At 33.0% G+C, this 27,282-nt stretch overlaps 1 long non-coding RNA gene across 1 annotated transcript in view; it reads right to left on the bottom strand.

Moving 5' to 3' along the window:
- The window catches only part of LOC144288819 (uncharacterized), a 32,987-nt gene that overhangs the window by 4,036 nt on the left and 1,669 nt on the right, over positions 1-27,282 (bottom strand). The gene's annotated exons all lie outside the window — the stretch shown is intronic.

Consider the following 27,282-nt stretch of genomic DNA (forward strand, 5'->3'; position numbering starts at 1 on the left):
CTTTTTTATCACCTTTTAGCCACATAACTGGATTGGACTATCTTGTTCACTTGCTTAAGAGGTTAATAAATTTTAAAATGTAAATGAAGGGAATCTAAAATTTGTAGCAAAAGCAGGTAATTCAGAGGAAAAAGAAAGAAGAGGAACAAAACAAGGAAATATATCTTTCAGGTTTAATTTCCGTTAGTGGTAGACTCAGCCATTTTTATGGTTCAAAACATCTGACCATTGGAAAAATAGGGATTTTCCACATCTACATGTTATGGATCATTTCATAACAACAACAAAAATAACAAAATGCTTCTTAGAAGTTTTTTTCCTAGATATACTGTAATTATAAATTAAGAGGCAATTATCTGGAGAAGTTATATCCTGTTGGTTTTTATTCTCTACTTAAAATATAAATTTTAAAGTGATGTACATGTACAATAATTAGCAAAATGTCTTTGTTCAAAGGATTACAAAGTTAATAGGGCTCATCTGTCACCTAAGAATTACCATTTCCTAGTAATTATAGCTGAAAAAGTTTACAAAGTCTGTCTAAAATATGTAGTTTTTAGATTGACATTCCATATTAAAAGCAAATGAGGAATATTTTTGAAGATAGTATCTTTAGTTTCTCTTTTTTCTACAAAGATTATGTGGTATTTAATACAGGCTATGTATAAATTGGGAAACCAAGAAGCATTCTAAATTTAAAGCATTAAAACCTATACTATTTCAATGCAAATTTTAACATTTTTAATTTAAAAAAGTAACATCTTGATTTTAAATTTTAAAATTCAGTCCTGGGAGATTTCTAAGTATTTTACTTCTTGCCAAAAAATATGAAAATAGAAAAGGAGCAATTTTTTTAAAAAAAGTTTTTATCATCTACATTAAATATATTATTAGAATATTTTCTTTGCCTCTATAGGTTACTTTTATTTCCAACTATAATGCAAATACAATGCATTGTATCATGTGGAAGTGTGATTCAGTTAAATGTGTCATCTTTAGCATCTGCTACATTGAAAGAAATGTTCTATGATGTGAAATGATGGTTCATATTCACTACTGAGAATTGTATGGAAATTAAAATTCCCTTAGGGAGGCAAGAATTTGGGAATCCAAATATATGTCCCCCTGACATCAGATACTAGTGTGGGAAAGAATGAGACAGTAGTCATACAGCCTGTGCTGCTTCAATGACAGAGAAGCATGATCTTTTTGACTTGATTTTAAATCAAGTTAGTGGCTTTTAGTTACTCATTAGGTTTAGGTTTTTACTTCTTTTCTGTTATAATACTATTTATTTGGGGGAAAATATCCATATACACATATATGCATTGATTGTATGCATAAGTAATATTTATATATGTATTTAGAATATTTATTTAGAGTTCTAGAATATCAGAAGTCTAAATTATTCCAAGACTATTTGAAGATTTTTCATCATAGTAATGGTATTTGTAAATCATGAACATTGAGAATGTCCTGGCTATGTCAGCCTCCATGTCACAAACCTTAATGAGCTTTTCTTGTCCAAATACAAATTCCAGGATTGAGTCTTTTTAAGATAATTTGTCTGTCTAGAAATACTATCTAAAACAGTAAATATTCTACTTATAGGAAACTGGAAATAAGTATTTGAATAAATGAAATTATATGGGAAAATGCAGTTGTTTAGAAACGGTCATCAAAATAGATATCATTGTTACGAAAAGAGCCTTTTGTTACTACATGAAAATAGTTAAGATTGGATGATAAATTATTACTTTGTAAACGATAAGCTGGTATTATACTGTTAAATACTTCCAATTTTGATGATAATTTTGTAGATAGATGGGACGCCTGGGTGGCTCAGTGGTTGAGCATCTGCCTTTGGTTCAGGGCATGATCCCAGAGTACCAGAATCAATTCCCACATCGGGCTTCCTGCATGGAGCCTACTTCTTCCTCTGCCTGTGTCTCTGCCTCTCTCTCTCTATGTGTGTCTCATGAATAAATAAAATCTATTAAAATTTTTTTTAGATAGAAGTTTTATGCTCAACTTAATGAGATCAAGAAAAAACTTTTCTGTAGTGTCAGGTACAATATAACAGATATAAATGTTATATTTTTAAGGTGTTATGAGAAATGCCAAACATTTTTAAACCAAACTCTTTCATATTAAAATATTGTATATTCAGATATATAAATTTAAAGTCAAAACAATTAATTAGAATTTGACAAGAAGTCAGAAATTCAGTTTATTGATTACAACTGTTCACTGTAGTTCTTCAACTATATCATATTATTTTGCCTTAATTCATTCCTTTCTTTTTAAAATAAACTTAATCTTTATGATTGTTTTTAATTAAAATATGCACTGGCAAAAATTAAGTTTTGATAATAGATAAACATTAAATATTATTCTATTTTTTGTGGTAGTATGGAGATTTTTAAATATCATGTAGTGTTTTTTATTGATGTGAAAGTTAAATTTGTATGATTAGCAGTAAAATGTTTCTTAATATTTCTCTGCATCTGAAACTGGATTCAGAAAAAAATTTTTTGTATAGTGTCTTTTTCAAATACAAGCTTGCTTTCTTCATATTGTGAATTTAAAATCTTATGAAAATTATATAGGAATAAAGTCCCTTTCAGATCATGTCATTTTCTATTTATTATTTTTATGGCAAAAATCTTTAGTACTCTCCCAGTTTATCCTCCACTTTGAGGTAGTAGGTACATACACACACACACACACGCATCCCTACACCTTTATTAGTAGGGGTGTGTGTGTGTGTGTGTGACAGTGAGTGTGTATATCCTAATTTTTAAGAAAAATGAAAGATTCTTGATCATTATCTCTAGAAACAGATATCTCTAGATGTAAGATAGAAGACATATATTAGATATAAGATATGTATCAGTTACATGATAGAAATATATCTTCTCTACATGTGTTAGTATATATCTATATAGAGAGATCTTTGTGTGTATATATAACTATCTAGTTAGAGACAGAATATTTTTTTAGAATATTTGATTTGTCTTAATAATTAGTATATAAGTTATCTATGTTTTGAAGGTAAGAAAACCTTATCCCAGCACATGTAATTGGAGAAGTCATAATATATTATTAGTGGTGATCAAAAGAATTGAAATTCATTCTTTGCCATTTTGTGGGAAGAAACCATCTTATCTAAGTTGAAAAATGAATAACTGATATAGACATTTTAATCCCACCATATTCCCATATTCAGATAACCACCAACCTGTTGTCCTTTAAGAAACCTTTTATTTTCCTTTGCAAATTGGAATACATCCTTATAGTACTTTCATAAGTATTTATTGATATTTAGTGAGCAAATGAATAAAAGCATTGTTGTCAGTAGTGGTTGGTTGTATTTCCATCCTGACTCACAATGTTCTCTTTAGCCTAGGTATTGTGCATAAAGAATAACATTGCAAAAAAAAATTAAACCAAGGAATGTTCAGTCAAAATATTATGTTTAGTGGCTCTAATCACACCCCAGCCTGACCCTGGAATGAGGACACCCTGCCTTGGTTGCAGGATTTGGCATTTCATGAGCTCTAAGCTGCTACTAGGGGCATTACATCTGTGATAATGGTTCTGGAAGGGCTGGGGAAGAAGTGGAAATATGAATTGGGGAAAAAGGCTCTACTAGGAGCACACTTCTCTGTCCAGGATCTGTCTTTCATACTTTTCGTGTTCCTTCAAGGCATGAATTTGGCTGCATAATTACCCTCTACTGGCTTTGCCTGTTCCCACCAGACTCTTGAATTCTGTCTCTGTCCGTTAACAGTGTGAAGTCAACCATGTCTTTTTTTTCTCTCCTGTCTTTGAAGAACAAAGAAGCTCATTGATGTTTGAAAAAATCTTCATACTTATTAACAAATGGAGAGTAAGGGCTCCATTTTTACCTTCGATCTCCTCCTTTTTTAAATTTGTCTTACCCATTAAGAATATAGAGACATACGAGTGCATGGAAATAATTATAAAGGGTGTAGAAACTGTGGAGGTCCTGTGTTCTCAGAGGCACTGTAACTGCAGCAAACCTGATCACTTCTTTTTGTCTCTTGGAGCATAACCTCTGATGCAAGAGTGATAGAATGAGATCCATATTCTCATGGGTATGTTCTTCTACCTTCATTCTGCTCTTTGTTGCTCTCAGTCTTTTTATGGTAAATACTGCCCTTGCCCAGAAGTCAGAGGAAAAAAAAAAGCGACCATCCAGAAAATAGATGAAGTGACAAATATAAGTAGGGCAAAAGGAAGCACAGTGTAGATATAGTAATTAGTGTGTTTGTGTATAAATCTGTAGATATTCTAGGAAATATCAGAATTTGAGGTGATAAGATAGGAGGCTATCAAGTGTAATAGAGAAGAAAGGTCTGGAAATCCCCTTGGATATCATTTTGGAAGGGGAAAAGATTTTCCAAATCCCCAGGCTTTAGAATACTTTAATTCTTTATGTCATTTACCATCAAGGTACATATTTAATTTGTACTGATGTAAATTGAGAATGTGTCTCCACTTTTAATTGTGCACTGATTTCCTTTATAAAAAATCACCTTTCTTTGTTTTCAGGCATATTAGATTCAAATTTGTTCACAGAAAGTTTCAAAAGTGTGTGAACTCCCCAAAATAATGCAAAAATTAGAACGCAACATGTCAGCATAAAACAGTGAATCTGCACATTGACAGAACCATGGTATAACAATAGTCAAACATTCTTACTTGAAAAGTTAATGGTTTTTTTCCCATGTGACAAATTTGAGTTTTATTTCTAAAAAATTTATTTTCGTCTTCATCAGTCCATACCTTTAGCACTACCCTGCCACCAAATTCAAAATGGCTCTAGTAAAAGAAATTTGTCAAATTAATGCCTATAAGCAATCTCAGAAATACAGAATCCCCGTATGCATTGAAAGTGTGAGATTTTTCTTTCGCCTGAAATAAGTTCTGGGATGCATAAGGAGTACACATCCCATATTACCAACTTTCCAATGCATATCAAATTATATCTAAGAAGTAACATCAGTCCATTTTCATTTTGGAATGACTGCCATCCAGGACGTTGTCACTGTTAAAACTGTAATAAATGGATATCATTTTTAATATTATCACCAAGATACTATGTGGATGAAAGGAATATTAAGATAACATTATGTGACTTCAAGTAAAAAATTTTCACAGATTAATAGTCTGACTAGTTCTTACTAGAGTTTGTACCATACACAATACTGTGTGTGTGTATGTGTGTGTATGTGTAAAAAGTAAAGGCTGGTTCTCCACCTCAAATTTCTCTCATAGTACAATGGCTCCCCTAAGAGGGTTATAATATTCCATTGACTGCTTTGTGGATTATTTTCTGTGAGTTGTTTCTGGCCAGTGGAAAGCACGCAGTTAACTTTTGGGCATTATTCAAGCAGACACTCTACGATTTTACCAGAGGTTGTTTCTGTAGGAATAAATCTGTGTACTATTTGTCTAGTCAAAAACAGAGCCTGCTGACATAGAATCACTGGGGAACTGGAAAACGGATCAAGGGTTGAAAGGAAAGAGAAAGGGAAATCTGCTTCTTTTAATAATATACCTAGGATAGAAAAAACCAAATACGTTCTTTTATGCCTCCAAAAAGGAAAAGTTATTGAAATAATGTGTGCACGGAACTATGTCCACCAAAATTTGAATCAGTGTAACTTCTCCACACACATATTTAACTCTCTTTTCTATATCACATAACTTTTTTGTCAGTGATTTTTGTTCCTTTCATTTCTGGGTATATGTCATCATTTGAAATACTAACTTGGGCTTGATTTAGGAAGATATATAAATATGCAGTTCTCAAACTCTTGGAAAAAAATTCTATATTTATCTCCTCATCACTTACATGGAAAGAGAGCATGTGTATACATATAGACACATATGCACATAGGCACCCTCGCACACATGTAAACACACACACTCTCACCACAGCCTTTGACTTCTCATCCTAAGAATGAACGGTGAAAAGAATATTGCCTGCTTACTGAGGAAAAGACAGTGTATCATGGTATCAACAATGACTCTTAATCCTTCACACCATACCTCTTCTTAGGCTAAATGTGCATTTTTCACATTTAAAGAATAAATGTTTACCTTCTAAGAGAAGTTCCAAGCCTTAGAATTTTTTAGCAGTAATGCTTAAAGTGGGTATACAAAGATTGATATATAAATTATTAAAATTAGAGGCTTAATGAATATGCTAGATATTTCTTTTCCTTGCTTTTCCTTTTTCTCAGCATTTCTGTAAACCAGTGGCTTGCCATCCTATTTACAAACAGCATTTTGTTTTAGTGTGAATTTGTCTGATTAATAATTACTAATACTACCCAAGCTAATAGTGAAATACTAGTGACTATTTTCCCAGTAAGATATTTAAAATGCAATAGGGAAATGTTTCTTCTGGTTCCTGTAAAAGTGTTCTCTTGTGTATTTGCCTGATGTCTTTATAAAGTCTATTCTTTTCATGAGCATTGTGGTTATAATTCTTGATTTTTTGGCTTTGATAGCGGTTGCTAATGTTAACTTTGCAATACATTTTAAAAATAAATGTATTGCAAAAATAGTTTTAGTTTTTTTCAAAGTTTTTATCACAGAAGACACAGGTCAGAAAACAAACATTAAAACTTTAATACAAAAAAAAATAAAAAAATAAAATAAAACTTTAATACAACTGAACATCCACATACAAAAAATGAATCTAGGTACAGACCTTACATCCTTCACAAAAATTAACTCAAAGTGGATCACAGACCTAAATATAAAACGTAAAATTGTAAAACTCCTGAATATAATGTGAGAGAATATCTAGATGAGCTTGGGTATGAGGATGGCTTTTTAGATACAACACCAAAGGCACAATCTAGGAAAGGAAGTCTTGGTAAGCTGGACCTCACTGAAGTAAAAGACTTCTGCTCTATGAACAACAATGTTAAGAGAATGAGAAGAAAAGCAACAGACTGGGAGGAAGTATTTGTAAAAGAGAAGTCTGATAAAGAACTCTTGTCCAAAATCTACAAAAAACTCTTAAAACTCAACAATAAGAAAATAAACTAATTAAAGAATGAGCCAGAGACCTAAACAGACATCTCACCAAGAAGGTATAAAGATGGCATATGAAAAGACCCTCGGCATCATAAATCATTCAGGAATTGGAAAAACAATGAAATCCCACTGCACACTTACTGGAATGGTCGAAATACCAAATGCTGACAAGAATGCGAAGCAACAGAAACTCATTGATCAAAGAATGGTACGGCCACTTAGGAAGATGGTTTGACAGCTTCTTAGAAAACTAAACATAGTCTTAACTATGTGATCCAGCAATCACACTCCTTAGTGTCAGTTGAAAATGTATGTCCACACAGAAACCTGCATACGAGATGTTTATAGCATTTTTATTCCTAATTGCCAAAATTTGGAAGCAACCAAAATGTCCTTCAGAAAATGTACAGTTAAACTGTGATACATCCAGACAATGAAATACTATTTTATTCAGTACCAAAAATAAATGAGCTATCAAGCCATGAAAAGACATGGAGGAGCTTTACGTATTACTAAGTCGAGAAAACTCAATCTGAAAGGATTGCATACTAGATAATTCTACTTGTTTTTTTTTTCAAGATTGTATTTATTCATGAGACACACACACACACACACAGAGGCAGAGACACAGGCAGAGGGAGAAGCAGGCTCCATGCAGGGAGCCTGACGCAGGACTCAATCCCGGGTCTCCAGGATCACACCCTGGGTTGGAGGCGGCGCTAAACCTCTGAGCTACCCAGGCTGCCCAGATAATTCTATTTGTATGATATTCTAGAAAAGGGAAAACTATGGACCCTGTAAAATCATCAGTGGTTGCCACGAGTTGTGGAGAGGGAGGAATGAACAGACAGAGCACGAATGATTTTGAGGGCAGTGAAACTGTTCTGTATGATATTGTAATGGTGGATACATGTCATTGTACATTTGTCAAAACCCCAGAATATGCGACACCAAGAGAGAACCCTAAGGTAAGCTATGGACTTTGATGATGTGTTAATGTAAGTTCCTCATTGTACCACTCTGGGAAGGCTGTGTGTATGGAGGCAGGGATTAAATGGGAACTCTATATTTGATTCTCAGTTTTGCTATGAACCTAAAAAATAAAGTCTATTTATAAAAACAGAACAAAACAAAACCTTAGTACTGTGTTTTATTTAAGAAACCAAGTAAAACTACTAACTCATTTTTCAAAACTGATTACCAAGATAGAGCCAATTCTGTTTTATTTGTAATGCTTTCTTTCCCTGTCTCTTCCTTTTCATTTTGGAAACTGTTAATTGACAAGGGAAAAGCCCGAAGGTAGATAGGAAAACAGGAATAAAAGAAAATCAGTGAGTTTGGATTTTTAAAAATTAGGCAGTTGACATTTAGCTGAAATGAACACAAATTTAGAAGTTGAAAGTTTCCAGGCCTCAAAACTGTCTAATACTGAGATATAGGAGATATATCTTATTTCTAAACATGGTTGATGTCCATTTAAAAATTCACCAGTTGATTTATTTTGATTCTCTCTCTCTCTCTCTCTCTCTCTCTCTCTCTCTCCTCTCTCTCCTCTCTCTCCTCTCTCTCCTCTCTCTCTCTTTCAGAGACAGCTATTCAACATACAAACCTTTCTATTTCAGGTCATCTCTAATACTGCAACCTCTAATCATTAATATCCATTCATAGACTTCCCAAGTAGAGTTCAAAATATATGACTGATATAAATGAAACTTGAATAGATGACTAGGCAAATCCTTCCACTATGAGAAACAAGTATTTGATACATTTCAGTTAAACTAATATGAATGTCCCAGAGGAATTATGAATGGGTATTCCCAAAGGGTTTCCATGAATTAACCTGAGAATCTTCATTTAGCATATAAAGTTTTTTAACCTATAAGATGAAAAGATAACAACATTTTCTTATTATTAATGTGAATTTTATGATGGTAAAATTTATGTTAATACTCAACATGCAATATTCTAGGAACGATTCCATTTGTAATTCTTTAAAAATCCCGCTGCTGAATGAAATGGGAACTGTTATAACCACAATTTTCCTGCAGCACTGCAGTATGAATGGTCTTTTTCTAAGTGGCATTTCCATCACATGGATTGAATTTTAAACTATTTTTTTCAGTGACCAATCAGACATTATAAAATAGTTATGCTACTGACTTGGTATGTGTTCAATGTCAAGCCACTTTTTTCCATTGACAGCTTGAGAAGATTGTAAAACCGTTAAAAAATTTAAACTTGTGGCTCAAAGGGACTTTCTACAGTTAGACTGCTTTTAATTTTCTCATTCTGTTTGGTGAACACCTGCCTTTCCTTGAATACTGAACTGAAGTAAAACTTACTGAATTATTTTAGCATTTTTATTTTGGAGCTCAGATAAAAGAGAAACTTATATTTTAAATATTTGTATAAAAAAGGGGAATGCATATTTAGACTTTACATAGTCATAAATATATACCTATAAGACCCTATTTTTAAAAATTATACATTCAACTACTTATGATAAAGGAGTATTATCTAAGGGAAAAATTGCTTACCTTATTCATTGAGAATTTCGGAATTCTGAAAGAGTAATTTAACATGTGGTAGCCTGATACTACATCGGTATGCTCAGTTTTGAGCACTGCATTAGATAAAAACTCCTTGAAAGGCTGAAACTGCATTGTTTACCTTTGTATAGCAAAACTTCCTATGAAGTTTACACAGTAAGCAATTAATAGCTATTGAATTGAAATAACCATCCTTCGGAAACAGCTTTTTTCATCAACTAATTTTGAGTGCTGACTTTGTATCAGATACTCTTTTCAGGTGCTTAGCTTTCCTTTAGAGGTGGAAAACACAGCCCCATCTCCAACAACTCACAACTCAGTAGGAGAGAAAGACAAATACCTAGTAGTAGATGTGGCAAGTGATATGACAGATGATTCTCAGTCCAGACTTGACATTGGAATCATCTGAGAAGTTAAAAAAGAAAAAATTCCCTTGTCCATACTTCATCCCACACCAACTGAATCAGAATATTTGGAAGCGGTTTTATTTTTGGTCATTAGTATTTTGCGAGGTTTTTTTTAACTTTTAAGATTTTATTTAAATTTAATTTGCCAACATATAGCATAACACCTAGTTAGTATTTTGAAATGCTCTACGAAGTAAACCAACGTTCCAGAGGTTGAGAAGTACTATGCTTGAAGTAAGCAAGGTCATAAGAAAGGTATTTCTAATTCAGTCTGGTAGAATCAGGAACATTTATTCAGAAAAGCTGGTACTTAAGCTAACCTTTAAAGAATGCATAAGATGAGTCAAATGGAGACATGGTGAAGGGCATTCTTAGAAAAGTAAAAATATGACTAATGGGGAGAAAAGAGCATGTTACATTTAGACTGCAAGAGGTAGTTGGTCACGGATTAGCATTTAGAGTATGTGTAGGCAAATCTGGGGCTATAACATGCAAAAATTAGATGTTACATGAAGGGAATATGTGTATTCTTCAATATTAATTATGTTCCAGATGATTACTCCCCACAAATCAATAAGCTTACTGTTGTAATTTCATTACTTCTCTAATAATTGACTCAAGAGTAAGTATATGTAAACAGGTTGAAATCAGTGAGAAACTTACTCTAGCTCCATGGAAAAGAAAAACAGTTTTTCTCCAACTAGATGTATGGTGGAAATTATGTTCCACAGTTACAGCCAAAAGTCTCACAACCGTGAAAGGAGCCACAGTGAGAATCATTAGCTGATACAAGACAGAATCAAAAACCTGAAAAGTGGAGCTGGAACCCAGCAAGAGCCCACTATATGTCTAAACTGGTATGTGAAATATATTCTTCTTGTTAAGCCACTTAGAGTCTGAGTTTCTTGTGCCAAGTTCATCCAATTAGTTCATTATCAAGGCAAAGATTTTCATTTTGAAGACAAAAAGTAGATAATAAGCCAATTTAGGAAGATAAATTTTAAAGGGGAATGTTGTTTTACCTTAAAATGAAATGGTATCTTTCTTTATATGTCATGCATTATGTGTGTGCCTCACACGTGCATAAAAAAATATTTACAAGCAGATTTGTATTTTCTTTTGACAACAGTATGTGGGTTGGATTTGATGAGGCATGCACTAGAAACAACAGAACTTAGAAGTTATTTTATAAACTATGCGATATAGATGATTCTGAAGGGAAGAGAATCGGAACATATTTAAGAGATAGAATTGGTAAAATTTGACAATTACTAGGGCTTTATGGTTAGAGAAATGGAAAATTCTAGAATAAACTATTTCCTGGAAATATTTGACTAAGTCTGTGTGAAAATGAATTGAACTGAATGTGAAACTGATTGGCCCTGGTTTTTGTCATGAACTTAAGTTGGACAAAGCAAATGCTATAGGAATAAAATTACTCAAATTTTCTCCTTATTCTGTTGCCTAAAATGAGGATTAACAATTATACATTGTAATTCAGATGATTTCATTTAACAAAGAAAATGCATTTTATACAGACTTCATTGGAATTCTGAGGAAACTAGACACTAAAATTTTTCTATTGAGCAGGTATAGTAAATAAAAGTAAAAGCCTTGTATCTATTTACTTGAAGTATGTGAACTCTGATACTCTTATCATGTAATATAGTTAGAATTTTATTTCAAAGGGTGTAAAACTATTGTGTATATTTTTCATTAATCACAGTCCCCCAGCTTTTATTTTTCATGCACTTATTGTTTAACTGGAAATTCTTCTTCCATAGGAATTTTTATTGCCTTCAGTTAATGAGGTACAAATAGTATACTTCATTGGTATGTATTTCTTTTCATATGTTAGTTTCCATAGCTATAATTATATTCTATACCTTTTTATTATATGTATCATACACAATTAAGTATTGGCTTATTTAGCATTAATACGTTAGTATTTTTTATCAGTATTTTCTATTCAGAAATCTATTGATATTACTGAATGGCATTTTTGAAATCAGGTCCAGGATCTTGTATCTATCACATTACTACAATGTTAAAAATAATACAATTTAAGTAGGAATGCTAAAACAGGTACATCTGAAAGAATGTGCCCAAAAGCCAAATTATTTTTTTGAATATTTTATATGAATTTTCATTTCTTCAAAAGCTAGAAATCAGAGTCCTCAAATTCACTAAAGTAATATTTGGAATATACATTTTTCAGTTAATTTTCAAGTTAAATTATCCTGTGACTCAACACTAAGGCAGCTTTTAAATCAAATCAGATATTTCAAAGAACTTTTATAAATCAAAGTATACATAAGATGCTTAATGTTTGCTTAATGCTTGAGGATCTAAGGTAAGAACAATGGTTAAGAATTATTGAGCACTTACTGTCTGCCAGGTACTATTCCACTTAGCTGACATGGAATAATTCATTAAATTCTCACTCCAGTAATACTTCAGGTATTATTATTTTCACTTTGCAGATGAAGATATCGAAGCACAAAGAGATGGAGTAGTTTGTCCAAGGTTACATAGCTAGAATGCAGTAAGGCCATGCTACAAACCTAGACTCTTAAGTCCTTTGCTCCCAAGTGTATTAATCTGCTGCTTCCCACAGAGATCTAGGGAGATAAGAAGCTTAACTGAAAACAAGTAGGGTGAAACACTTTCTATTTCCATAATATCAATCATAAATGCTGTAAATGCTTAGAAAAATAAAAATAATGGAGGTTTTACAGAAGGCATGGATTGCAATCTGAAAGTATTGAGCAATTATGTGGTCCTCAACTCCCAAGAGCTATGCAAATTTGTATGAACTATTAACATGTCATTGGTGAAATGATTGAGAAATAACTATATGTTAGAGGGATTTTTTTTTTAGAAGTAATAGATGATATAGTAGAAGGTTAAGCAAATAACATATTATTAGGTTTCCTGACAAAAATGAATACTGGACTGCACCTTTAAGGATTTAGTAAAAGGGTAAAAAAGAGGAGGGAAGGGAGAGAGTGAAAAGACATGGATACATTGCTGTATCCAATGGATAATATCTGTATCCATCTAGGATGATAGATGCACTCTAGTCTTTAAATGAGGTAGACACAAAAACTTTGCTGAAACTCCATTTGTGGAAGCTAAAGTATATTAAATTACATGTGAACTCTCTTTTGAAAAAAGGATATTTATTTTGTTTTTCCATTGGAAAGCATGCCAGATATAATTATCTCCTTGAAGATTAAGAACAACCTCTGTGGTGTCAAAAACGGGGGGGGGGGGCAGTTATTAGGTGAAATAAACATTCCTGAGGAAGCAAATAATAATAAGCCATTTGATTCACCACGATACCATTTGTGCCTGAATATAAGGTGATTTTTTTTATAGAAAGATACAAAATAGGACAGCCCTGGTGGCTCAGCAGTTTAGCACTGCCTTCAGCCCAGGGCGTGATCCTGGAGACCGGGATCCAGTCCCATGTCAGGTGCCCTGCATGGAGCCTGCTTCTCCCTCTGCCTGTGTCTGTCTGTCTGTCTGTCTCTCTTTCTCATGAATAAATAAATAAAATCTTTTTAAAAAAAAGATGCAAAGTAAAAATTTGGGCATTTTGGATATATAAATTTTAGGAAATGTAGGCAAATAGTCCTATGTCTATTTATATTCTTTAATGTATAAATTTTCAAAAACATTAAATTACGTACTATATAAAATAGTATATGGTTTAGAAATGTTACTTTTTTTCCATTTTCTACTTTTATGGAATACTTTTCATTCACTATATTGGATTGGATATTGTCCCTCCAGAAATGTCTATCCAGATCCTCAGAATATGACATTATTTGGAAATAGGATATTTACAGATGTTATTGGTTAAAATGAGGTCATATTAGATTAGAGTGGGCTCTAAGTCCAATATAACTGGTGTCCTTATAAGAAAAAAACCACAGTGAACAAGGTCAGATAATGATGGAGCAGGGATGATGCACCTGCAGCCAAAGAACTCCAAGCATTGCTGGTAACCCACCAGAGGGTAGGGAGAAGCAAAAAAGAAACCTTCCCTAGTATTCTCAGAAGGAGCATGGCCCTGCTGTACCTTGTTTTTGGACTGTTGTGAGAGAATAAATAAACAATAAATTGTTTTAAACTACTCAATTCGTGATAATTTGTTATGGCAACCTAGGAATACATTTGCACTAATACATTTATACTCTTAATACATGCTTCGCCATCCATGCGTTCTTATATACTGGAGCCACTGGAGTCTTAAAAATGCAAATATTGGGATGCCTGGGTGGCTCAGTGGTTAAGTGCCTGCCTTCAGCTCAGGGCATGATCCTGGAGTCCCAGGATTGAGTCCCACATCAGGCTCAGTGCATGGAGCCTGCTTCTCCCTCTGCCTGTGTCTCTGCCTCTCTCAGTTTCTCTCATAAATAAATAAGATCTAAAAAAAAAAAAAAATTAAAAATGCAAATATCACTTCAGTCTAATTTGAAGTGCCTGAAATAGAAAAAATATTCTGAATAAGAAATACTTTTAAAATCTTGTACCAGGGGTGCCTGGGTGCCTCAGTTAAGCATCCAACCCTTAATTTCTGCTCAGTTCATGATTCTTTTGGACTCTGAGCTTGTGTTGTGTTGGGCTCTGAGCTTGGCTTGGAGATTAATATTCTTTTCTTGTTTTGTTTTGTTTTTATTGAAGTTCAATTTGCCAACATATAGTATAACACCCTGTGTCCATCCCATCAAGTGCCCTCCTCGTATTAAGATTCTTTCTCTTCCTCTTCCCCTCTCTCTGCCCACCCCACTCCACTCACTTGGCTCTCTCTTAAAAAAATAAAAATAAAATAATAAAATCCTTTGTACAGTACCAAGTACTGTGCAAATCTTGTATGTGCTCAATCTCATTTAATCCTAACTACAATTGTTTTATTTACAGAAAAGAAATTGAGGCTCAAAGAAGTCAAGTTCCCTTTCCAAGATCATTTGATGTTAAATGGTGGAATAGAAATTCAATCCTTGGGTTGTCTAATTCTACAGCCTATGTAGAACATGTACTTAAATGTCACACTTGTTCAAATCTTCGGTGAAATCTTATTATCAGCATAATGTTAATTTTTAAAAATAAGCGGTTTATATTCATATTCTTGACACCACCTTTATAAATGCTGAACTGATAGCAAATTACTGCATAAATTTATTGCTGTCAACTTTGGACCCAAGCCATATCTGACCTATGAAGGTTGAAATACATGGCCTATTTTAGAGCCAGATATTCCCATAATTGTGTCATGTATATTAAAAACAAAACAAACTATTACCACAGCTATGATTTGTCAAATATAATAAATTTTTTGAATGGGAGCAATATAAGTCAAAATAAAAAGAGAGGAACACTACTGACATTTATCAGGGAAATAAAATGGTATGCTTTTTCTCCATCTAGCACACATTTTGCTCTGGAATCTTGAACCTCTTCTCCCTTAAGCCATAGTTTTTCCCACAAACCTATCAGTTTTATAATTTTACAATAAAAAAAGTATACATCCAGTAGGTATCATGGGACAAACCCTCCCTGTATGCATGTTAATTATGTTTATACTAAAGTGCTTACTTATGTAAGATTTATTTTAACATGAATTAAAATGTTCTCTTAGAGTATAAGAATGTTGATGCTTTAATACATGATAGGGCTTTGATATAATAATTTATAGCCAATGGAAAACACTTTCTATTAACCTTCCTTAAGTATAAATCATAATAGTGCCTCACTAATATATATTTGTAAGGAGGCTTTTATGGACAGTTACTTTTAGTTGGCCTTGGTTATACAAAACAGAAGAATGACCTTTTAAGAATTTAAGGGGACAATAAAATATTAGTATTTCGTGCATACATTTTGGTATGAATTAGGGCAGTCTACTTTTTTCAATCTTCAGATTAGTTCTTTCAGGGTATAAGCATGTTACACGTGAGTGGCACAGTTGTTAAGCATCTTACTCTTGGTTTCAGCTCAGGTCTGATCTCAGGGTCATGCTTAGTGCAGAATCAGCTCGTGTTTCTCTCTCCCTCTTCCTGTACTCCTCCACACCCATTCATTCTCTTTCTCTCTCTCTGTCTCAAATAAATAAATCTTTAAAAAAAGATGTAAACATGTAGTAACCGAGACCACTTAGAAATTCTGAGTCAAATTATTAATAGAATTAACTTTGTAATTAAATACAAAACAAATTTTGCTTTAAAATTCTTCAGCTGAAAAATACACATTAAAAATGTGCATTCTTTTTAAAATTTTTTTAAAAAGATTTATTCACTCTAAAGAGAGAGAGTGCTAATGAGGAGAGGGGCAGATGGAGAGGAGAGAGAATCCTCAGGCATATCCCCCGCTGAGCACAGAGCCTGATGCTTTCTCAATCCCAGGACCCTGAGATCATGACCTGAGTCTAAATCAAGAGTCAGAGATCTAACTGAGTCACCCAGGTGCCCCCCAAAAATGAGCACTTAAAAATAAAATGTGCATGCCGTAATAGCAGTGGGGTGGAAGACAATTTGGGGCATTTGTATCAATGATAAGTGATATGTTGCAGGTGCTTCAATAATTACACTTTTATTATTCTCAGATAAAATTCCTTTTATAGACACATTAGATAGGTAATGTATACATGTACCCTTATATATGAACTTGATTATGGTGTCAATTCTAAGTGACATCACAGTTTTGAGAGGACCGTAGTTATACCAAAGTCCTTAGCAAAGGCAAGCACCAAACAAGGAGTTACTTTGCCACTTGTGGCCCGGCTGGATATAGATCTGGTGGTATTTGGTGAAAAAGTCACAATGAATAATGAGCAATTCATTTGGTAAATTTCTTGTTTTTCCATGTGTACATTATAGGCTAGAGAACTATATTGGGTCTGTTAAAGAAATTCTTAGAACAATTTTCTCATCAAAATATAACCATGCCCACTTTTAAAAATATATGTTATACCTCAGTAAGGAATTTTGGAAAATAAAAAACTGTGCTAACATTTTTGAGGGACATCCAACTAGGTTTTGTGAATTCCTATATTTATGAATGCCATTTGTATTCATAGTTCTCCCTCCACAGCTAAGCAATATATGTAATATATGTAACTAGGAGTGAGAGAGACCTCTTTAGATCCTTGATGAAAGTTTGAGATGGATAATAATGAAATAACAGCAAACATCAGTGTTGCTTTGAAATATAATACCAGATTTGTTGGCTCTCTGATATTAAACAAATTACTAATTTAACAAATTACTAATTTAATTTAGAATTTTATTGGTCATTCATAAGTTGTCAGATGTCAATAGCCTTTGTATCTTTAAAAAAAGAGGATTGTACTAGATGAGCTCTAAAGTCTCTTACAACTCTAAGCTTTGTTTTTAATTTTACATTTCACGGCATTAAACCATGGTTTAAGCTCTGATAATGCCAAGGGTATTTTATATTAAAGATACCAATAATATTATCTAAGTCATGAGCTAGAGAGAGGAGAATAAGGAAGAAGGTGAGAGAGAGAGGATGTTTCTTACTGCCAGTGAATGTTAAACTGTGTTTTCTTGTTCAACGTGCTCAGTATCAAGTAAGGAAAGAGAACTTTGGTTATATGTTAGACATTTGAATGTGCTATATTTGCATTGTTAGTTAACATATTTTCCAAAATGATATCAACAGAAGAAAAGGTAAGGGTTTGAACTCTGTAGTTTCTGTGTGAAAATCTCAAGACATTGAAACTGTAAACTTCTGCTTTAACACTGTAGCAACTCACACTGCTTGGAAGATAGTGTCACATGATGCCCTGAAGTTTTTCTTGTTATACCTTAATATGAAAACACCTGTTCTTACCTTCACTAAAGATTAAAGTTTGCCATTGCCTGCCCTCCCCCCAAAAACATTCCCTCACCCAATCTCTACTTTCATACATGGGAGAAGAATCGGTTTTAAATGTATGGTAACTAAAACCTAAATTAAGGTCTTTATTTGTCCAAGACAAACTTTAGTTTGTACTCCAGATACTGCTAAGCCTCCAGTGTGAACTCTGAGCCTTAGGTGGATGCACTCCATATGCTTCACCATACCGTGTAGGAAGACATTTGGATCTTTTACATTTGTTTTGGTTTCAGGTAAGTTGCAAATTGGGGATACCACAATAATACAGTTTTGGAGCAATGGATGTTACTTAGAGAAATAGTTAAAAAATATATATATATATATTAAAGATTTTATTTGAGAGAGAGCAAGAGAGCATAGCAGAGGGAATGGGAGAGGAGGAAGGAGACTCCCCACTGAGTAGGAAGCCCCATGCGGGGCTCGATCCCAGAACCCAGGGATCATGACTTGGGCCAAAGGCAGCCTATTAACTGATTAAGCCACCCAGCCAATCTGAGTAGTAGTTTTTAAGGCAAAGATATAGCAAAGATAATCAGTGCATTTGACATAAACTACCAGCCAATCAATAATTTTGTGATGATTATGTCTATACATAATGGAATTATTTAACACACATACGGTTTATTCAAACCACAAAGGCTTTTTCTACTTCACAGGACACCTTTTACTTGTAGAGAAATAAAAATGTTTTCTTGATTTTAAAATTGATATATATTCATTACACAATATTATAAAACAGCTTTTTTTTTTGAAGATTTTATTTATTCATGTGAGACACTGAGAGAGGGGCAGAAACATATGTAGAGAGAAGTAGGCTCCCCACAAGGAGCCTGATGCGGGACTTGATCCCAGAACCCCAGGATCACAACCTGAGCCAAAGGCAGACCCGCTAAACCACCGAGTCACCCAGTTGCCCCTACAACATAATTTTTAATACTTGCACTGTATTTATCATAATGATTTGCCATAAAGTGTTTAATGAATTTTTATTTTTTGATATATATTTTCAATACAACAAATATTATTTCAGAGACTTGGTTATACACAAACTTTTTGATATATCTGATTATAAAAATTCTGAATTAACTTTGAATATATTCATCTGGAATTATAGAATCAAAAGTTAACCTTTTATGTATTGCTAATTTCGTCTTGGCTGTTTTAACTATATGCATACCAGTAGTGTATGAGATGTATTACTTTCCTAAATCCTTATCACAGTAACCAATTTGCTTTTTTTTTTTTTAAGATTTTATTTATTTATTCATGAGAGACACAGAGAGTGGCAGAGACATAGGCAGAGGGAGGAGAAGCAGGCTCCATGCAGGGAGCCCAATGTGGAACTTGATCCTGGGGCTCCAGGATCACTTCCTGGGCCGAAGGCAGATGCTCAACCACTGAGCCACCCAGGCGTCCCACCAATTTGTTTTTTAAACTTTGTCATTTTGGTAGGTGGAAAATGCTATCTTCTTTAACTTGCATGTTCATTATAGGTAAGCATGCAGTATTTTATATTTCTTGATCATATATATTCTTCCTTTATGATTTAGCAATGTGTGTCCTTTCTCCTTTTCCTATCTGATAATATGGTTTCCTAGCACTGAATTCTATACAGATTAGATCCTTTTATTTGTTTGTTTCAAGTTTTTATTTAAATTCTAGTTAACATGTATTATAATACTAGTTTCAGAAGTAACAATTATGACTCATCAATCATGACTCATCGCTGACATGTAATACCCGGTGCTTATCACAATGAGGTCCTTTTTGGATTCCATTAAATAGTATATGCTGTTGATACCTTATGGAGATGTTTCTCACATAGCTGTTTTTTTCTAACTGTATTCTTGATAAATACAGGATTATTAAATTAGAATATTCTTCACTAAAAATACTTCTACACATAGTTTTTGACAATATGATCTTATATCTTTTTTAAAAAATTAGAAAATCTGAAGGATTAATAACTAGAAATTTGAAAACTAAAATAAAGCAAGTAATGTGGCTCAAATATTTGCCCAGGAATATGCCTATCGAATAAATTAATGGACCAAGGAAACACAGGTGTGGCATTTCAAGGGCCATTTTATCAGACCGGTTGTATATATTAAAGATGAGTGGTTTTCAGACTGTGTCTCTAGAACCCTTTGTTTCTTTGTAGGTACCACACACACACTTTTGAGGAGAAGAGAAAACACTAAGCAGGTGTACCAGGGCCTCTTTACCTGTATTTGTCATAACTTCTGTGCTTCTTATCGGTCACTTTACAGAGTTGTATTTCTGTAACAAATTTCCTTTTTTTTTAAGAGAACTTATCTGATAATATTGACCACTCTAGAAAGTTTTCGTATCTTTATGTGAAATTATCTTGTTATGTCAGATTTTGCTATAAATCACCACAAAACCTTTCTGAGATTAGGAAGAGATTCAGTTCTACAATAATATGTATTTTAATCAGAATAATAAGATAGGGTTCATATTTATCTACTATAGCTATCTCATATTATTCAGGTATAGATGATATAGCAGTATCTGAACATTACCTATGTAACAATTAGCTTTTAGCCTAATTTATATATACTACATATTTGAATCAAGCATCAGTTATATACAAAGATATTAAATTTTAAGTCCTAGGATGTTATTTGTTTCAGGGATATTTTATTGCTATTATGTTTTATTGTTTGGAGTTGAGGGAATTACATATTTCAATAGAATTGAGGGTAAGATTAATTCAGTTGTTATTGTGCTACTAAACATTTCTTATTAAAGAAATATTCATTATCTCTGAAACAAATTTAGATCCAGTAGAGCCTAAAATAAAAGGTATCAAATGCTACTATAAATTAATTTCAGTGTACTAGTTAAGCAATATCATGTAGCTTCTTCCTTAGAAATTAATAGTCCTTTGGCCATAATGAAGAGTTTTTGTCACTCATCCCAGTATAAGTTTTATATGATGAACAGGTTTTTTTTAAAATCATATTTTGGAGCAAATAGAAAAGTCAAGTGAAAAATGTACAGCCTGAACATTTGATCATTAAATATAAAATGTTGAGATAATTAAGTTACAATTATCATTAGAACATTTTTTACTCATTCAACAGACATTTATGGAATTTTTTTCTGGGATAAGATGTCATGAGATATCATTAGAGTATAAATTGGAGGAAAAGTGGAATGAATGGCTAGATATAAGTAAATACTCTCAAATTTTTTTTACAGGAACTCCTTTTTAGATAGTGTAAGATCCTCAAGACTTGATGATAATAAATTATAATAATATTTGTTATTTATAGACATACTTACTAGACTTAGGTTGATTTTCTAGTTTATATCATTTGTCAGTCTGAAACTATAGAAACATCTTTATTTAGAGATGAGGAAACCTAGGTAAAAAAAAACCCTAGGTAAGCAAACCTTAGTCTTGGTGTGATCAAAGTGCTATTAAGTGACAAAACCAAAGAAACCCAAGGTGTCATATTCAAAGTCTGTGCTGTGAGCCATTATAGAATGGACAGTATTGATTGAAAATACAGTATTTGACAGCGAATGAATCTCATTTACACAAAGATTTGTGTCACAATATGACTATAGACATTTGAAGGCAAATTCCCCCAAAGAATTTGAACCATTTTCACTACATATGGACACAAATGTTCTAATTCTAATGAAAACTAGGAAGAGATCTCTCCGTTCCAGTGCAAAAATCAAAGCAAAAATATACAAAACAAAACAAAACAAAAACTGAAGCTGGGCTGAACATTTATCAGTTAAATTTTCTTTGAAGTTATATAACAGATAGACTTTTTTGATAGCAGCTCGATGGGCACTAAAGCCTACTGATAAAGTGAAACTTGCAGCTCTAAGTGCTCTGTTGAGTATAATTATTGAGTGTTTACTCTGTGCCAGACACATAAGATGCCAAGAAGACTCCAGGAATATATTGTTTGGTCGAGTGAATTAGGCCTATTAGGAGCAAACTGAAGTTTGATAATGCCTGATACAGCAGAAACATTTACTGCTCACAAAATAGCTGTGTGCTTTAGGTTATTTCTCAGTCCCCTTATAGGTATACTAGGCTTGGTTCTGACCTACAAACTATTGATATATATCACCTCTGCATCAAAGTATGTAAGACCACGTGTGTAACCCTCTACATCTCTTTTCCCTGCTGTGGTATTTTGGAGAAACATATTGAGGTGACTAATTCACAAAATCAGTTGCTGCGTGGAGAGCCCACCATCTTGTATCAGAATTTGTAGGAATAAGAACTATTGTAAAGGTTTAAGAGATAGAGGTTAACACATTGTAACAACCTCATCTAGTCCATCTTGAATAATACACATGGCTCTTCTTTCTTTGTAAAGACTGTTGCTAAATGAACTCTTTCAAGCTTATCAACAGTTGGTTAATAATGATACTCCTGATGCACAAAGGAATAACTGAATGTCTTCAAATAGGATGTTTTGCCACTCCAGGAATTTCCTGTGTTTCCTTGAGATTTTGTTCGGGAGGTTTCCATGTGTTGTATCACATTGTGAAGCTCCTAATCATGGGGTCAAGAGGTTCAACTTACAGAGATATTTCAAACCCTACATCATTTTGACAGATACATATGTAATTTGGTACCTATTTGCAAGGGGGTTGGGAATGAGAGAAAAATTTAAGTGGCATCCTCTAGATCAGTGCTATCCAAGAGAAATACAGTGCAAGCCCCATGTGTAATTTTAAATGTTCTAGTAGCTACATTTAAAAAGTAGAAAGAAAATTAACTTCAGTAACGTACTTTATTTAGTCCAGTGTATCCAACAATTATTTTAATTGCAATCAGGATAAAACTATTAATTTCACATATAGTCTTTTAATCTTAAAGCATGTATTTGGAAAAGTTATATTGCAAATGCTCAACAGCCACATGATGTACCTTTATTCCACATTTTGTTAGGCATCTTTTTAGGTACACTCACAACATTGTCATTTATTCATTATAATATTCTCTTGCATTAGTAAATTAATGCACTCACAGAAAGTGACAGAGCTAAGGTTCAAACCAATTCTCCCTCCTGCCTCTGGAGATGGAGGAGTGCACAAGGCAAGCAGAGTACAACTGGGAGTCCTGTGTAATCCAAGCAAGAAAAGTGAGGGCCCCAATTAAAGCAGTGGCATTGGTGATGGAGAGAAGGATGGATTTAATGAATATTAAAGCAGAATCGAGACTATTCTACTTGATGATTAATTGCATATTGGGGAAGAGTAGAAAGGGAGGTGCTTTTGGGGGGTGGGTTCTTCTAACTTGAGCAACTGAGTTGGCAGTGATGTCATTTAGAGAGAGACTGACATGGGCCTTTTAATCTGAAGTAGGATACAGCCATATTTGATCACTGGATTTGGCAGTACAGTGCAAGGAACCTTACCCACTTTTTTGTTTTAACCATGTCTATATTACATTTGGTCACAAATGCCAGATGATAATGGCATCTGCTAACTATTTTTTTAAATGACTCTACATAAGGAACTGCACATGGATTGGCAAGTCTTTAATATTATTTCAGAAAGAGGAACACCAACAGCTAATTCAACAACTTTATATTTGCATAGTGTAACATTTACTAGCTTCTGTGTGCTTCTTTATGTCTTTTTAAAAGACACTCATTCAGCTCTGTCACCACACATGAGACAGTGGAGATTTTTACAGAGTTTTCTAATTATGTATTTATCTTTGGGCCTGAAAGAACAATTCCAAGTGTTGCCACGTGGGTATCTGCTTTGGCAAAGCCTATGAGATGATGATATGCCACATATTTGGAAATCTGATCTTAAAAATCCAAAGGGACTCAGCTTTTCACTTGGACAGTATAGGATATAAATTTTGACTAAGAACAAAACTTGGGAGAATACAGGCATTTCATAAGCTATTGACAGGTAATGCTGATGCACAGATGAGAACTGTTATGAAGCAAAATGTAACAATTATCCTGAAAAGTCAAAACTGTACCATTTTTTTCTTTGTATTTACTACATCAGGGAAATATTAAAGTTATTTGCAATAAGTAGAGGTGTTACTGTATTTGATTATGGGTGAAATTTATTTAAATTGACTTTATGTCTTCATAGAAACATGAACCTCCCTGTAGCCAGTACATATAATTATCTTTAATAAATTATTTGCAGAAATGCTGCTGCAGATCACTACAAATGCTATAAATTAGAGGAAAGAACTGTCAGGTTTCCCATTACTGTGTAGTTTACTTTCAAGATCAGTAATTAAGTTTTACTGTATTTATCATAACATATTCCAGGATTGTTTTGACTTTTTTAGTCACAGCTCTGTTTCCCTGTTTGTTATTTATCCCTCAAGAATTAGTCGTTAGAAACATGGAGTTGGACGAAGGTGATTCCCGCTACTCTGAGATTATTAGGCAAGGATCGTGCAAAATGAATAGGCCAAGTAGGAGGAAAGAATCTTCTGCGGTCACTGTGTTGAAGAAGTTTCATCTAGTATTTATACATTCTTATGTAACATAGAGAAAGCATCGCTCTGATCACAGGTCTCCTTAGTTGGTGAAAACAACTGTTAACTGATGGTATGAGTAATTGCCTTATGCCGGGCCCTTGGGCTCAGAACTGATACTCCTTCTGGGTTCTGATTAGTGTTTGATTCTATTGGAATCACTTGTACTTTGAAGTGTTCTAAGATGCAGTTGGCCCAATAGGTTTCTTTTTCTTTTTTTTCTTTTTTTCTCAGCCACTGAAAGCTTTTGAAAACTGCTTTATTCTCGTCACATATACTGTTACCCCAACTTAGCAGAAATCATCCCCTAAAAATAAATAAAATTTAGGAAAAAATTGACTACAATGAGTTTCAGGTTACAGATTTGTAAGACAAGAAAGCAGTGATTCAGAATTTTAGACACTCAGTAGCCTGCACATGTCCAGGCATTGACCTCATCTTTACCTAACTTTCACATTATATGTATGTGATTACTTGGAAATGTTTCTCAGAATAACAGTATTTTGTTAGTATTTCTTTTATCAAAAAATGCTAGATATGTGTGTATATATATTTAAACAAAAACTTTTGTGATTACTAGTTTTTTTTTTTTTAAATTCCAATTAAACTAAAACATGTACCTGGGATCTTTTCACCATTATCATAAGGGTACGTGGCTTATGAATTATATGCTTATATTATGAAATATAGAACTATTTTTCATGTATTTTGGCTTGTTTTATTTCTCTGACTTATCTACTACATACCTTCTTCTGGTTTTCCCGTGGCCTATTTTGTATTTCTGTCATCGAATTCCTTAGACAAATGAGACATAAGCAGATAGTTGTCATTTAATCGTTTTCATTCTCATTTTGATCAAAAAGTCTCCCTATTCTCAAAATCTTTTATACATCTGAGTTTATCAAGGTACTAATATTAAACTCTTGAAATATTTTGTTATAAGAGATCATGTGTTTTGCCTTAAATTTCTATTTTGTTTGGTACACAAATACACAACATTTTTCCTTTATTCCTACAAATAAAAGCATTGATATCAAAGGCAGCTGGTGGTTCTTTGCTGAGTCAGAATCATATAAAACTGGAGTGTGCAATTAAATATTTTGGGAGAGCTATACCAACAAGCTAAAACAGAGATTTTTAGTGATTCAAATCATAAACCCAAGCTCAAAATGAAAGAACCACTTTAAGAATAAAACATGCTACAAATTGATGAAGCATGAAAAATAAAAACACATAAAAATAACCTACCATAGTGCCAAAATTACATTAGTCATGGTAAACTCTTCAAGTTGGAAAATTTAAAACAGAAGACTAAAGTTTTACCTATAATTCCTGTGTTTAGTTTTGATTGAATTTTTTTTTCTCCAAGATTTATGAACTTGTTCTAAATTCAGTCCACTTAAAAGTATAATGTTGCTTTTTATGACATGGGAGAAATAAATGGTTTATTTCCCTTAAATTCTGGGTAGAAATTTAATGCTTATAAGTTTGATGGTATAGAATATATAATGTAATATATAGCATTTCATTATGGAACTGTCTTGCATTAGTGTGCCTTTACTTCTTACAGGTAGATATGTGCAGGGGGCAATTTGAGATGCATACATTTATCAACAAAAAGAACATACAAGGTGAATGCAAATGAAAATGTAGAAACTGACTATTTCCCTTGTGCATTATAGGGAAATTGTTAAAAATTCTGATTTTAAAACAAGTAGACAAAAGGAAGTTCATTTAGAAGTTTTTGAAGCTTGAGAAGGTAGTCAGTGTCTCTTAATTTTAACACTCCCTACTATACACAAAAAGGTAATTGGAATTTCATAAAATATATGTGTTAAGGAATTGGAATAATGAAAGACTGCATATATTTTGAACTTTTAATTACATTTTATAAATTTAATCAGTCATAATCTATATTTCTTGCCAGTTTTCTGAACATTATTTATTCTATGATACTTGAAGAAAACTACAAATTTCGGAAAGAAATCATACAACTATGTAGGAAGAGACAGAAATTAGGAAAACAGAATATTGGGTATCACTTTACACTTTCTTGAAGTAATGTTTAAGTATTCATTTAGTTATGTAGAAACATAACAAATTTTATTGTGAAAGCACGAATTAGTGTTACATAAAAATAGCAACTTACTTTAAAATCAGTAAAAGTATATAGAGTCACCAAATAACATGCATTAGCCATACCAAGATTGCTCCTGAAATATTAAAATGCATAATTCCTGAAGAAAGGCAGTTCCTTAGTTTTTAAACATGGAGTGCATCATAAATCACATAACTTACTATTGGCTATTTAGCATATTTTAATACATTTTCAAAATTTTTTATTTCAGAAGAATCAACAGAAAGGCATAACTCCTATTTCTTGGAGAAATATAGCAGAAAAAATATTTTTCTATAACAAAACTTTCAGAAACAAATTCCAACTTTAGTTTAACTTTCCAAACTTAAACCCATATATCCTAACTATATGCTACCAAGATAAATCTGTCTGGCAGATAAAATGCAAGGCAAAGTTTATAATATCTGTAGCTAAAGATCATACTTAATTTTAAATATTTTTCCCATCATACCTCACGTCACAAATGTACACAAGGATGGCAACTCTTAAAAGAAGCATCATAATTCTTAAAATTTAAACAAATTTTTCAGATTGCTTAATTTAAGTTATAGTCTCTTTAAAATAAACAAATCTTAACTCAAAAGAGTCTCTGCCTTTACTATTGAATATCATTTTGTTAAGCAAAAGGAATAATAGATCTACACATTTACCAAATTTAACGAGCCTAGGACACGCTTTAAATAGTTTTGA

This window comes from Canis aureus, chromosome 18 (assembly GCF_053574225.1).
Source record: "Canis aureus isolate CA01 chromosome 18, VMU_Caureus_v.1.0, whole genome shotgun sequence".
Lineage (NCBI taxonomy): Eukaryota > Metazoa > Chordata > Mammalia > Carnivora > Canidae > Canis > Canis aureus.